Genomic DNA, 16,469 nt, shown 5'->3' with positions numbered 1-16,469 from the left:
CGCACAGCAGCGCAGTTTTATCACTTCTGACCCCTGCCTGCATTGACCACATTAGCCCTCCCTCCCGGCCTGATATCGACCTGTGGGAGGCCAGGAGATGACCGTCCCTGGCACCATCTGGATAGCACACCTGCCCAGGCTCCAGATATGGAAGATATGCCACAGAGCTGCTGCATGTGTAGAGGCTTCAACTGCTCACTCCTAATGGGACGGATCCCTTGCCTGTCCCCCAAAGCATCACTTCCTGAGCTCCTCAGGGGTGGCCACCGAGGTCTAGACATATTGGGAGTCCCTTAGCAGCACTAAGCTACTTGACACAAGTGTGACCCAGGTGCCCGTACCTACAAGCACAAGCCCGATGACTCCACACTGGTGAAGATCCTGCACTCCTCTTACCACGGCACTGCACCTGGGTCCCTAGCGACACAACACCAGGGCCACCAGAGCTAGCCTCTTTTGAGATGATTTACAGCCCATTTGCCCTGCCTTCAATGCTGCTTGGCCTAGCGAACCTAGGATCAGCCATTGTCTTTCAGGGCTTGGCACAGCAGAGATCACCCCAGGCCCTGTGGCAGCAACCTCACAACAGCATCGGCCTCCCTCTGAGCCACCACCCCAGGCACCCACATAGAGGCCTCCATAATGACTTAATCGGAGCACCTGCTTTGGCACCAGAAGGGGCAAGCCACAGAGCATCACTGTGGGACCCCAAAGATGGCGATGGCCAGAGGGAGGAAGGAATGCACCCTTAACGTTTATGCTTATTTGCACTGGGGGCGCTGCATCTAATGACAGCTCATGGGCCCCACAAGGCTCCACTCCTAAGACGGACAGTGAAACCGGGGCACCTATTACTAGGGCCTTTATGGAGTCCCTGTTCTCCTCCATTCAGTAGTACCTCCAAGCTGTTAAGCGCTAACTATCACATGACCTCCTGGAGGTGAGGCAGGAGCTAGAGACGATGGGAGATAGGGTCTCTACACTCGAGGGCAGTGCCACCTCGCAAGGGAAAGAACTCAAATCCCTCCAGATGAAGGGCCTCTGTCTCCAAAAACAGCAGATTGCCCTCCAAGTCCACATTGAGGATATGGACAACGGTTCCTATCGATACAACATCGGCATCCGTGGGGTGCCATCAGGAGCAGAGGGTTCGGACATAACAGGATACGTTCAAAGTCTCTTTTGTCATCCTTGGTGTAGAAGACAATACATCAATACAGCCATAGAGCTAGACCACACGCACAGAGAGGGTGGGTGACTTGATATAGCACAAGACCCTCAGATATCCTAACCTGTGAGAACAACTTTCAACTCAAAGAACGCATCATCTGATCTGCACGAGATGTCCACCGGATCCAGTTCAAGGAATACAAACTGGCACTCATTCAGGACCTCTCGCCCATGACTGGGCTGAGCAGCAGAAATTTCTGCCAGATCACAGAGTTTGTAAGAGGAAAAGATATACCATAAAATTGGGACCACCCATTCCATATTATATTCAATGAGAGGACAAGCTTCATCAAGTCAGGGTCCTAGAATAAGCATGGAAACTCCTGACCATCCCTGACAATACTGTTGATGCTTCACCTTACAATTCCTGAGCAGCCTCTGAAGGCCGCACCAGTGATGGGCCTGCACCTGCATCCCACAACCAGGGCTCCGGAGCAGCAAGCAGTTATGGACAGCCTTGCAGAGACACAGCTTCCTCTGAGGCAGCCTGACCCTGCCCAGCAACCAATTGGGGTGGAGGACCAATCTGGTACTAGTATTGGTCTGCCGTTTTATCCAGAGAGGTGGAAGAGGCAGGGGAGAGAGGGATCACAAACCCCATACTCACGAAGATGGGGAATGGACCCATCCCCATGGCTCGACTTCCACTTCGATCACCTCATCCCGATTCCATGGTTTTCTGGACTTAAACATAGTTTTCTTGTTCATGTTCTATTTCAGGTAGAATTAGGAACTGTACCTACCTATGTTCAAGATATACTGGGGACCTTCAAGAAATGACACACACAAACTAAGGCCTTCTTATACCTTGAGGGCCTAAACTCAAGCCTCCAACCCAACGGGGTAGACAAACAGCAGCAACTTTACACCTAATAAACAATGCCCAACCTTTTAAGCTATTAGCTTCAGTTTACAAGACTTAAATAGCCTCCTTAAAAGAACAGCAATGCTCTCATGTTTGGGGCATTTGAGATGTGTGGTATACCGTCCTTTTGGGGTACACAGCAACCTGATGATGACTGATGAGTTGAATAGGTTGGACAGAGATTTGGGCAGGTGGGGGCTCTTTCCAGGGGGGCATGAATGGCTCCATGAGGTGGGACTTCACAAAATCTGGAGGTGTCTATATCCAATACTTTGTATTATACATATTACTCACCGGCTCTCAAGACCTATTCCCAGTTCCACCATTTTATGGGCTCTTCTGGGTTGCTGTCTAGAGTTAAGGAGACCTCCATTGAGCCCCTGGGCACTTTCAAACCATGCCCCACTGGCCCTAACTCTTCATGATGGGTCTCCTATCCCTCCTGGAGCCCATGGAGAGTGAGAGATATTCTACTACATAAACAGGGCATGATCCAGAAAGTAGCAAGCTCTCTGACAGCCGTTCTAGAGACTAATGACAGAGACCATACCCATACTGACCCTATGGGAAACATTGAAACTAGTGACGAGAGGGGAAATTATTGCCATCTCCGCAGCTGAGAACAAATTTTGAAAAAAAAAGAGACTAGAAATAGAAGGGCAGATCAAGGAGTTAGAGACAATTCATAAACAGACAGGGGCCCCCAGGGTTTGGGGGCAATTAGACGCTGCCCAAACTCAACTGTGACAATTGGACTAGTACAGAGAGTTACACTTTACTGTGACTTGGGCATGAGTTCTATACATGTGGTAAAGCCTGACCAATAGGCTGCAGGCTAAATGGTAAGCCCAGAGGATCAACACCCTCCAGAGGCCAGACAGTTCCCAAGTGACAGGCGATGCTCACATTGTGGCATGATTCAATCATTTTTCCCAAGCAGCATTATGGCTCACAAGAGCTCCAAGATGAAGACAGGCGAAATATCTACAGGGTGCACATACCACCCGCATAACCTCACAGGCAGCGGAGTCCCTAGAGATGCCCAAATAAATAGAGGAAGTAATAGCGGCCTTTGCTAGCTTGAAACCTCCAAAATCCACTGGCCCAGAAGGTTTCAACCCCTCTTTTATAAAACATTCTGCTAGGCCCTCACCCCAATCCACACTAGACTCTACAACTTCTTCGCACACGCCATGACCCTTCCCCAATCTATGCTCAAGGTTTCTACAATGATAATGCCAAAACTAGGAAAAGGCAAACGTCAGTGTGGCTCCTACCACCAAATTTCCCTCATAAACATCAATGCCAAGCTTTTCATCAGCATCCTGGCCTCAACCCCTTTATGCATATCCTGATTGAGCCTGACAGAGCAATATTCATCCCCCTCAGACAGTGCAGGAACAATACTAATCGGATTCTGCTCCTTATAAACAAAGCCAAGAGCTTCAAGAGGGAGAGGGAGAGTATGCTCTTGGTGGTCGACACAGAGAAAGTATTTGATTGAGTACATTGGCCCTATCTCGCAGCCACTCTAGAGTATTTAGGATTATGGAGTAGATTCAGGAGTTTGATACAGATCGGATAGGGGGCCCCACAGACCATAGTGATGGTCAACGACAGCTGCTCTGATCCTTTTTGTATGCGCAGTGGAACCAGACATGGGTGTCCACTGTCCCTCTTGCAGCGCACACTCTATATGGAGCCCTTGGCGCAATGCGTGCAGAATTACACTTGCATCATCGGGAACCATTTTGGTGGGTATACCCACATTATCAACTTTTATGCTGATGAAGTACTGTCACAAACCCCTCATACACCCTCTGAGCAGTCAGCCTGATGTGCAGGGCTCATGCAATGTTACCCCTGTGGCGCCTGATGGAGAGCTATGATTCCATGCCCGAGTTTTCCCTCTCCCCTGATTCTATCATTCCCTAGCTTGCAGGTATTCCCTGAACCTGTGAACCAAAGGCTTGCCTCCCTCCTGCTGCTGCTGCTGAATTCGAGTGTTTTTTCTCCTTGTTTAGACAAAACAAAACATTTGTTTCCTGTTAGGTCATTTGGCCGATAGTTTGCACCTGCTCTTTCTTAAAGATACTGACATATGTTTCCATCAGGAGTCTTGGAGAATCTTCCAGATTGCCACGTGTGCCATGTGCCACACATGATCCTGTTGTATCCAATAAACCCTGAGCCTGTATATAAACCACGTCCTAATCAGTGCTCCTTTCTTGTCTTATGCTTCCTGCGGAACAAGTTTCCTCCCTTCCTACTCACCTGAAGAACAGACTGGTCCTGGGTTAGCATTCTTCTCAACTGCAGTTTCCCTTGCTCCAGTCCCTCTACACCTTCTTCATCTCTGCCTCCTGCTCAGCTACTCCAGTTCCTCAGCGACTTCCTGAGTCAAGATCTCAAGTCCTTGTTCTGACTTACGACAACTTGAAGTAATGGCTAAGTACGTTTTATCTGGTTAGTGCACACAATATCCTTTTACATTAATAAGCAGGCAAGAGTATCGGCATCCTCTAGAATTTATACTTGCAATCAAGTTCCCTCTCACTGACCTCTCCAGTTCAACTTGATTTTTCTTCCTCTGGATTCTTCCTGCAACCCTGGAAATTGACTTGAATTATGTCGAAGGACTAGAGACCAGGGGGCCGATTATGATGGTGGACGGACCTGAGTCCGTCCGCCACCATAGAGTAGGAGGGAACCTCCGCATTGCCTGCGGAGTTCCCTCCTGTGCAATTAGGATGTGACCGCCACCCTGGCGGTCACATCCTCTATTTTTACCATTGCGGCGGGTGCGGCTTCAAGCTGCATCCGCCGCAATGGTAAAAATGCATACATTGCATTTGTATGCAGAAAGCGGCAGGCACCGTGCGGTGCCTGCCGATTTCTGCATACAAATGCAGGGGGGTACCCCCCATGTGCACCCCCCACCCCCCCTTCACCCAGCGGGCCTGCAACGGGCCCCCGCAGTGAAGTTACACATGCTTTTCCACGGCGGAAAACCCGCCGCGGAAAACCCGCCGCAGAAAATCATTTTTTACAGCCCTTCCTAATATGGCGGACGGTGTCTGAGAGACACCGCCACCATATTAGAGCTTTTCCGCCGCGGCGGCGGAAAAGCTGCGGACGGAAACCAGGACCCACCAGCCATCCTAATGTGGCGGTGGGTCTTTGGTGGGTCCGCTGCGGTTTTTCTGCATCCTCCAGGCCGGCGGTGGCTTCCGCCGGCCCGGAGGATGCGGAAAAAACGCTATCGTAATAGGGCCATTGACTCGGTGTTTCCCTGATGAACAGTAGGGCCGTGAAAACATTCCTCCAGCGCTTGATTCACGTCTTAACCCTGTACAGAAAGCTAACTTTTAAGTTTCCATGGAAGTCTTATTAACTGTAATCTATGTTCTGAGTGTTTCTTTGGGAGTGCTAGTAACTCCAAACTGCATCTCGAGTTATTCCTTGGGAGTGTATAACTCCACTATGTGGTTCCGGTTATTCTGTTCCTTGCTGTGTTTCTGAAAGAGACTGTAAGTATATTTTACTAATGTATTTGCAAATCCATTGTTTGAGAGGCTTAATGTGTTTTTGGCAATTGCATTTTTTTGTTATTTCTAATATATTGCATCTTCTTAAAGTTAGAGATCATGGTCCAGTGTACATCTACCTTGCAGACTAAGAGGGCCGACTCTTAATGCTGTGCCGCACAGTTGCTGTCCGGAACGAGCCCCGCAACCTTATTTTGTCCCAACCCAATTTACTCCCCAAGGGCAGCACCTTGTTCAGGGAGAAACTATTTCTTGAATGGGTCAGGCCATGTGGGGATAGGAGGGCCAGCATCAGTTTCCGTATTGTCCCTGCAGTTGAAACCAGGTGAGTGCATAACAAGTCCTGGTGGTCCTCGCTGACCCCCTGCATTTGCTTCTCAGTTTTTATGATGAGCTCCTCTTCAAAGTCAGTCTCTGGCTCTCAATATCTCTGTCCGGTTGCCATTTCAAAAGTAGCTTGTAGGCCATTATCCCTTAACCTGGGCTCACTCTTCTATTCCCTACTTTGGGAACCAGACTGCCAATATGCTCAACATCACAGGTGTGCCCAATGACTGCTCCCTCTTACGGGAGATCAAGGCAGGCCTTTTTTATGGAAGAACTTTAGCCTATCATGGCTCAGTCCTATAGCAACCCTGGGAATTACAATACTCCCAGGGCCCTATACCTATTCCAATCCCTCCCACTCACACTTCGGCCAGGCATGCTCAAGCAGTTACAGACAGAACTTCTCAACTTTGTGTGGATTGGTAAACGCCCATGCATGGACCTTGATTTTCTCCACCGTGCAGTGGGCGAGGGCCTGGGAGTTCCTAACCTACTCTAGTACTTTCAAGCCTTGCAGCTTCATTTCCTTGTGAAGTGACATTTCATCCAATCAAAGACGCATTGATGCTTTGTAGACAGGGGTGTAACCGAGATGCACGTGTGGAAACTCCAGTGGCTGCCACTGAAACATAGAGTTTGGAGTCTCTACCCCTTGCTTGTCACATTGGAGCCACCCTTGTAACCTGTGATTCCATAGCACTGGGGCCTGACCACATTCTCCTCCCCAATGATACCTATTATTAGCAACACTGAGTTTGGCCCAAGCTTTCTTCCCACAGCCTTCGCAGCCTGGCAGTAGGCAGGCTATAGATCAGTAGGGCACTTTTTTGATGCCAATGGAATCATTCTTTTTGACCAACTAAAGGTGGACTATGGCCTTCCAGAGATGGAACACCTCACATTCTGTCAAATCTGATACTGGGTCTTGCCACCTGCTGTGCGGCCTGGACACACAGCTTCTACTAACCTCCTTCGAGAGGTGACTTCTCATGAGAGATGAGACAAACGACTAGTATCTGAGAGCTATACCCTCCTCACCTGGGCCACTCCAGGAGAGAAATCCTCAGCACAACTGTGTTGAGACTGAGAATTGGGTCACCCCTTACAGCTCAGGAATTGGAAGAAATACACTACAGCATGTGCCAAACTGCATGTATCGCGGCTAGCACCAAAACGGCCATAAAAATAAATAACTACATACTGGTATCTCACACCGCCATACTTCTTGTTGGGTGGTGGAGCCAAGCCCAGCTTATCACTCCTCCTATGGTTTTGCTCCAAACTGGTTTGTTACTGGGAGGAAGTTTTAATGGACATTGGCACTCACATGGATACACAGCTGCCCCGTCTTCCTACATATATTATGCTTGGTCCTCCCAATCCTTTAGCCTATTCACTGAAATCTAAAGCAGGGTGATAGATAGGCTTAGCTTTGGGGCAGCCCTCCAGACCATTTTCTCACTGGGGCTCAGACAAAATCCCTATACATACCTCCTGGCTACACCAACTGGGGCTGATCCTAGCAAAGCTAACACTGGGGGTAGAGCACTGCCCCACACATTGCAGGAAATATGATGCTTATATATATCTCTAGCCTCTCCAAGAGGTCAATGGGTTGACCTCCCCTAAATATCTGCAGGTCAACCGGGACACCAGACCACCGGTCCCTCCTGTTACCATTAACCCTTAAGTTAGTACGGGGGGTTATGTTGTGACTTTCTTTTGTAAAGTTCCACTCTCTGTTTTCTGTATGAGCCTGGTCTATGTATGGAGCTTTCATACTTGTCTTTGATTTTGCTGTAAAACATCAACAACTGTTTTGAACCATAAAGTTAATTCATATAGATTTTAATGTTAACATTTCCTCACAGTGATTTGTCCTTAAAATCTGTTTATCACTGTGGCAGGCTAGCTGTCTTATGTAGAAAACCAGAGTATAGATGTAACTCATAAAACTGTATCTGGGTAATGAGACTAGCTAGAAAAATATAAAAATTGCTATTTTATTACAATTCAATGGTAAAGTCAGAATTTTTATATTTTGAGGAAAGGTACATTTTAAAACATTATCTTTTCCCTCCCTGAAGTTCCTGGAGGCTAAATGTGCTGGTGCTCTCTCATTTCTGTCAGCCAGGAATGAGCATTTGAATAGTTGCATAGAAAACGGTGTGAAATGCCTCACAGCAGAACACAATGGGCTGACCTGAATGGGCAGAGTTGACTCCTCTAAACCTCCAAGAATATGCAGGGTCGTGATGTGAGCTACCTTTTTGACATTATAGTGTCAAATTCTGGTTAAACATCAATTCCCACTTGATAGGTCTGTTGTCTGTTTACAGATAACAATGGGGCTTACACTTGAAAGGAAGAGAAACAGGATGCCAACACAATTCTTGTGTATTTACTGTTTAGTTACTGGAAATCCTGCTTTGTTCTACCAACTGCCTGTCTCTGGGTTTATTGGTGGTAACGTGACTGCTTCATACTGAATATCAGTGTTAGATGTGGGAGCACACCAAGATTACCACAGTACCTGCTCCCCACAAATCCCCAGCCCTCAGGGACCAAATTGTATGTGACTGAAGACTTTCCCCATAGTGAAAATGCCCAAAGTGGGTAATGTTGACCTGAGGACTTTTTCGCATTAGTTACGGCATCCCCTGGTGTCATTCCCACCCACAAGTTCATGCCTTGCATTAACATGGCATTTCCAGGCGCCCACTTTAGAACACTCCTGGACCTGATGAAGCTCTGAAGAGGACTGAACCTGCTGACTGCAACCTGATAAGAGCACTGATGGATGGACATGATCTCTCTTGAATATAGGAGAAACAAGTGTATTCCAGGGTCAAAAGGCTGTCCACCTGTTCAAGGTACATAGATGCAACAAAGATACTAGAGGCCTTTCTGTCAGCTGCCCAGCTGATCAATGACAACTTAACCTAGACTATACCCTGCTTTTGGCCCTTGTCTGACACTCTGTGAGTGCCTACCCTGCAGTACTGGTGAGGTTAGAAGTGTATTCCTGAGTTTTATTGGTACTTAAAGGACTAAAAGCAGAAGGTAAAATCTTTGACCAGTAAGAACCTGGCTGGTGTACACGAACCACGCTCTATTGCAGTCAGCATCAAATAGATACTACATCCAGGTCTACAGTGACCATTGACTAACATTGTATGCTTCTTGGTGCTCTTCCTCCCCAAAAAATTAAATAATCATATTCCCCTTATTGAATGTTTGTTATTTTCATGTCAATTTGTTCATTACATTTTATTCTACCTTTATAAGTCGGTTTGAGATTGTATTGTTTTGCATTTCAGCTTTATTACTGGTCTGGTAGTACATAAATTCTTTAGACATTTCCCTAATTCAAGCCTTTCTGCTCTGTGACAAAGCCACCAGGGGGTTGCTCAGGGTAATTTAGTGACTTTGAGAGTTCACCATGACACGGGCTAAGATTACTCCCTGATGTGGGTAGTCACCCACCCCAAATAATATTAAAATTTCTTATACTCTGGACAACGCACAGACAGCTCATTATATCAGCCAAACCAAAGTACTATACCAGCATCACAAACTAAGCCACAAATTGAGCAGAGCACTTTTCAAGACAATGAAACATTGCATCGCCTCTCTGTCTGATGCTTCTATCCCAAACTCTATTGTCAGGTGCAATACCACCAAACTCTTCATCAGTGAAAACATGTGGAATAACCAACAGCACATGGCAAATACACAGCCTACTTCTCCAATTACACCCACCCCTTCTCATAGAATCCCTCAATGTCCATCCATAAAAGTTCTATCTCTTGCAAATCTCACCAACATACTCAACTCCCTCAAAGCCACTTTGTATGAAGATAATGGCTTACCCTTGTTCTTAATCAAAACTCTATCTGTGGAAGATCTCTCACCCTTGTCACCATTGCCAACTCCTCCCTCACTCATGGTATCTTCAAATAAGCTCTCATTACAGACCAGAGCTTCACACTCCTAATTAAACCTATTCGTGGATTCTTATGATCTCACTAAATGCTACTGCATTGTTCACTAAGAGTCATCCTCAAAATCATTGAAAAGTAGTCTATGCTCAACTCCAAGATCATATCAGTTCTAAAAATATCCTGCATGGCTACAAATCTGGGGCCAGATTTATCAAAGTGTTGCATTGCCCTTGCATGACACAAGATAACACATGCGCAACGCAATGCTAAAGTCAAATATACCAAGGCACACAAGGCTACCTTGCATTGCCCTGAGTGTCATGGTAAATCTGGAGTAATACATCACCTTCAATGCCCTCCTGACCACAGATGAAGATGACCCCTTCAACTTGATATTGATGGACTTTACAGTTGCCTTCGATGCAGTCAACCATCTCACCCTCTTGAGTCTCGAATGGGATTTACTGGCAATGTCTTTCATCCGTACTCCAACCAACACCAGTCCGTTTACATGGGCACCTCAAGTTTCGAAAAGATCACTATCACATTTGGCATCCCCTAGAGTTCCATAGAATCGTCTGTAGTGCAAACCTGTCTCAATGACATGAACCGTGACGGCTCTGAAACCTACTTTCACTGAATGTAACATTACCTGGATTCACCCTAGACTTCAACCAACCCTCAAGGAACACATTGCCAAAAAACAAAGGCGGCTGCTACCAGCTTTCCTATCTAAAGAAAGTTAAACTCTTTTATCAAGAAAGTGACTTCAGAACTGCTCTGCAAGCGCTTTTTCTCTTGCAAATGGATGATGGTAATTCCCTACTTTATGGCCTCCCAGACTCCATACTGTGCCAACCTTAAGGGTATCCTGCATGCCACAGCACTTCTCATCCAGGGCCTGAAGTAATATGATCACATCATCTCCATCCTCATGGAACTTCACTGGCTCCCTTTGCCAGCCAGTACCATCTTCAAATCCAGCTGCATCTTTTGCACAACCAGCACCTCCTATTGTGCAGGCAAACCCTCCACCTCTGGTGACTCTCAACACACCAATTGTCAGGACACTATCAGACTGGAGACTAAATGGCGTATAAAATTAAAAACGTGGCAGCAGACCTTTTTCATCAATATACTGAGGAACCAGAACAACATCTTTGCATCCTTCATGACAGTCCAAATGCTACTCCAATTTAGGAAAGAGTTCAAGACTCATCTCTTTCACTAACACTCAATCACAATGCAGTAACAGTACTCTTGTGCTTTCAGAACCCAACTACCTCTACAATCACTCTTTGGCAAGGTATGGCCTCTACAAAATCCAGATACATACATACATACATACATACATACATACATACACACACATACATATATACATACATACATGCATACATACATACATACAGAAAGTGAATGTGGGGCAAAGCAGTTGGAAACTCCATATGGTAAGACTGAAACTTGGTGAGTTCCACACCCACAATGGCTGTTACAGCGACTGTCTGCAACAGATTAAAATAAGGGACATATATATTTAAGGGCAGGGTCTGTTGAGCTTATAACAGTGATGTTACAAAGGGTAAGGTCAATACAATACTCAGAGTGGACAAGAAACACCATTTAGGATGCCAGCTATGCCCATACACTCCTGGAGATCCCACAAGCCCAAGCAACGCAGTAGCAAATATTGCGGAGAACTTATTACACAGCAACTGCAGACAAGGAGCTAGAGATGATTAGTGCTTGGCAGGAAAGAATTAAAACAAAGTTAAAGACTTGGCAAAAAGCAACCAAGCATATCACTCTAGAAAACTGGGAAGTGAAGAAGCAGCAATAAGGAGGCTGCATAATTGAACCTAAGGAGGCAAGGTAAGGAAGGCACGGATTTTGAAAATGATGACTACTGAAAGTAGTGGATTTTCAGTAAATAAGGTTGCAATTAAAAAAAGTGCTAGCACTGGAAACAGGGAAACTGTTGAACATTCTAGCTCAGGAACAAGATACACTGCAAAACCGCACATGTTCAAAAAACAGAGGCGTTATAAGAGCCCAGTAATGAACAAGTTCTTCAGGGATGAGCACGCTAGCACCAGCCAAAAACAAGTGTCCTTAACCATTCATCAATCCTTAGTCTACAAGGTTGGCGACAAATAGTGAGCAAGGGATTAGGAAATGCAGCCTTTGGAAGGAAAATCCTATGACTGCTAGAACACCTGACATGGTTCATGAGTACCAGTCAATTTCTGAACATTTTCCATAAAGCTAGAAATCAATTTTGTGATATGCCACATGGTCAGAGCTTCATGTAAATTTAGTCTTTGGGATAAAAAGCATTGGGGGTGTTACAAAGCCCAACATGGATCCGAATACAAAGCACATTCAGAATATTGTCAAAGAGGCTGCAAACAAGTAGACAAAGATTGCAGAAGGCTAAGGGCCCTTAGTCCAACCCCAGGAATGTCCCCAAGTAGCCCTCCCCTAGTAGTGGGTAGGATGTGCATGAAAATGTATGTCATACTGGCTGTAATTTGTAATAGGAGCAGTAATTACTCCCGTCAATATTTAGACTGGGGCTATTTTTAAGCCTGGGTGGTAAACTCCGCTTGGTTAATGGAGTTTTTCCCCACTCGATGGAGCTCCCATAGCTCTAAAAAAAACTCCGCTCCGCCTAGTGGAGTGGAGCATTTCCTCGCTCGCGCTTGCCAATAGTATGTTGGCGAGTGCTAGTGAGGAAAATCCAACGCTAGACCACTTCCGAGCGAGATTTCTCTACACGGGCAGTCACGGATGGTCGCTACTGCGCACGTTGAGAAACCATCCGTTCGCGTTCGAGGAAGCTGCTGCTCGAGTAGAACTTTTACTCGAGAGCAGAAAGAAGCAGCGCCCTCCTGCACTGTGCGAGATGCCGTTTGAGCTGGTTTTACAGTGCAGGACAAACACCCAGCACTAAAAATGAGTGCGAATGGTGCGAGGTAACCCACTCTTCCGCTTGCGGGTCTCTGTGTAGCTTGGCTGAATTATTTTGTCACTTCGTCGAGCCAGGAACTCTGCCTAGGCTTAGCTATTTCCATGTCAGTGGAAGTAATGTGTAATTCTCCATAGAGATCCGGGGGGGACGTCAGTCTCAATGAAGATGTCATTTACCATTGGGACCTATTTTTGTGTAATCAACACTCTTATGTTCAAAACATAGACCTAGGGACGTTCATTACTCATGAGGCGGATGCCGGGAGCTAGCTTGCTGCGATTAATTTTTAAACTTTTTACTATTGTTCTTTGCTCCTGAGGCGAAAGCCGGGAGCTAGGTTGCTGCTAATCTCTTTTAATTGTTTCCACTGTATTAACGCTCCTGAGGCGGAAGCCGGGAGCTAGTTTGCTGCTGTGTATAATTTTTTTAACTGTTTACTGCCTGCACCTTTAATAAAATTTAAATTGCACAATTTTGCACCGGACACCTTTCCCCACGCGTGAGCGAGCAGACTCACCTCTTGCTGCACCGTTTCAGGGACCTCACGCAGTGTTCCCTTAGCCGATTTGGGCTTTCTGCTGAATGGGACCTAGAGGGGCCGATTCACCAGAGCGGCCATCTTGGGGGAGGACGAGGTTGCCGCGCTAGTTGTTTGGAGGTAGGGCTGGACCCACCGCTCTAAAGCGCATATACTCAGACGGTCCTCCTGCGCGCTAGCGGACGCGCCTTACCGCGCCAAAGGAGCGCCTAAGGAAAGCCCGTCTGTGCCCGTCAGTGCCAGGCCGGGCTAGGACGTGGCTTGGGGGCTATAACAGTGGAACCCTTATCTCCTAAAACCCTCTGCTATAGTGGGGAACAGCTTAGGGCATTCAGAGGAGGCGTTAAGGTTAGTTGTCCTAAGGAGACACTACCAGAGGTGGTAATGTCCCTCTGTCCACATTGCAAGCCTATAAAGCTAGTGAGTGGCAAAAGTAACTCCTTCACATTCGCCCTGCTAAATTGCCGATCTCTCCCGAGGCATGCGGTGGAAACCCATTTGCTCCTAGAGGAACGAGATTTAGATGTACTTTTTTTAACTGAGACCTGGCTGACTGATGCATCCGACCCGGATATAGTCCAGGCGCTCCCGCCCAACTATTCTATTATCAGGCAGGATCGTAAGACAGGGCTAGGAGGAGGTGTGGCGAATATCTATAAGAACACCTTAGTGTGCAGAACCTCTGAGAGTCCACTTGTAGAGTGCGAGAGTCTTGGCTTTTCTATATCCTTCTCGCCCATTTGTACTTTCTCAGGGATCTTGGTATATAGACCACCGGGTGATTATCATGACTTCTGTAACAACCTTCTAGACAAGATCTCTCTCTCCATCAGTAGTGCCTCTAATTTTTCCATCTTGGGTGACCTCAATATTCACCTTGATGAAGCTGACGCTGCTTCATCGCAGTGTCTGCTGGATACCCTGGGAGTAGTACATTTGGAACAAATTGTGGCCAGCTCCACTCATGTAGCTGGTCACCTACTAGATCACTTTTTTACCAATCTTGGGAACAACGTTTGTGGTCAGCCTAGCTTTGTTCCTTGGTCAGACCACGCCCTACTTTCTTTTGTGTGGTCCCCCTCAATACAGAATCACAGGGTCCCCCTTTCAAAGAAAGTCAGTCGAATATGGTCGAGACTACTGGTAGAGGATTGGGAGGTGGCCCTGAAGAGATGTCCGCCGGCTCCCCATGATGACCCAGTGGTAGCTAACGAAGCCTTTGATCAGTGGCTTAATTCCACCTTAGACGCCACCCTCCTCAAAAAAGAGGTTCGGCATCGGGAGGGCCCTAATAAACAACTGTGGTACTCGGGGGAACTCAAGGAGCATAAACAACTATGCAAACGGGCGGAAAGGAAGTGGAGATGCGGCAAAAAGTGAATACAAATCATCTTTGAGATCTTACAAAAAATTATTAAAATCTACACAAGCTGCATATTATCAGGGTAAAATCACGGAAGAAGCTAATACCCCCAGAGAAATTTTTAACATTTTTCAAACTTGGGTCGCCACCCCTATGGCCACTAGGCCCGCTCCTAACCCACAGAAACGCTGTGAGGACCTAGCTGCTTTTTTCGCTGCAAAAGTGTCTAACATCTACTCCAGCTTTGCGCGAACTGCACATATTCCAGATAGGATGGAGAGCGAAAACGGGATGTCTGAGGAGGTAGCCCCAGACTTGTCTGGAGGTCTTAAAGCCTTCCCGCTACTAGATCTGGCTACCGTGGAAAGTCTCCTCAACAACCTGAAATCGGGCTCCCCTCTGGATGTTGCGCCTCCGGTGGTTCTCAAACAGGTATCGGGGACGGTCTGCCTGGCGATAATGCAGGTCATTAACGCGTCTCTGGCATCAGGAGTAGTGCCCCCCAACTGAAAGATGGCAAAAGTCAGGGCCCTGCTAAAAAAAATCTAGTTTGGACCCTGAAGACCTGGCTAATTACAGGCCCATCTCGCTGCTACCGAGTCTCAGCAAAATAGCTGAAAAACACGTAAATCAGGTCCTGTCTTCTTTTATTGAGACCGCGGGTTCACTACATCCTACCCAGACAGGGTTTAGAGCCAAGCAAGGAACGGAGACGGCTCTGGTAACGGTGGTGGAGGCGGCCAGGGGCATTGTGGATGCGGGAGGCTGCGCTGCGGTGGTCCTGTTGGACCTCAGCGCAGCCTTCGACACTGTGAATCATTCCCTCTTGCTGGACCGGCTACATCTTGCAGGGGTTTCTGGATTGGCCCTTAAATGGCTCCATTCTTTTCTATTGGACAGATGTTTCTCCGTCTTTAAGCAAGAGGTATCATCGAGCCAGCTGCAATTGAATCACGGCGTTCCCCAGGGATCATCGCTCAGCCCCACCATGTTTAACATCTACATGAGACCTTTGGCTGAGGTGATGCTTTCCTGGGGAATCCAACTTGTCACCTACGCCGATGACACGCAGCTGGTCGTCTCCCTGGTGGGGGACGGCGCTTTAGATCAGGGGATCAATAATTTGACCCCGTGTCTCACCAAAGTCCTGGAATGGATGACCTCCTCTTTTTTAAAGTTAAATGGGGCCAAAACAGACATCATGCTCTTGGGTTATAAAGCCCCAATTAACCTGGACCCCTGGTGGCCACATTGTCTGGGACCCCCTCCGGTGCCTAAGACTCAAATAAAAAGCTTGGGGGTCTGGCTGGACTCCTCTTTAGGTTTCCAATACCAGGCCAAGAAGGTGGCCGCGACTTGTTACGGATTGTTGAGGGTCCTTAAGAAAGTTTTGGATCTTCTTCCATTTGAAGCCAGACGCGTGCTGGTCCAGTCGTTGATTCTTTCGCGCCTGGACTATGCAAATGCTGTCTATATCGGGGCACCAGCAGGTCCTATAACAAGCATTGGAAATGCAATAGGTCTCGCAGCATTAGAGTTAGTGCTTTTAGAATTGTTTATGGTTTTTTTTTGTAAATCTTTAGCATTTTTGTTTCCTGTAGCCAATGCTAAAGAATTACAAAAAAAAAAGCCATAAACATTTCTAAAAGCTCTAACTCAAATGCTCCCAGACCTATTGCACTG

Source organism: Lissotriton helveticus, chromosome 7 (genome assembly GCF_964261635.1).
Source record: "Lissotriton helveticus chromosome 7, aLisHel1.1, whole genome shotgun sequence".
NCBI lineage: Eukaryota > Metazoa > Chordata > Amphibia > Caudata > Salamandridae > Lissotriton > Lissotriton helveticus.
The sequence above is the reverse complement of the archived record's forward strand: the minus strand, read 5'-3'. Positions refer to the sequence as shown.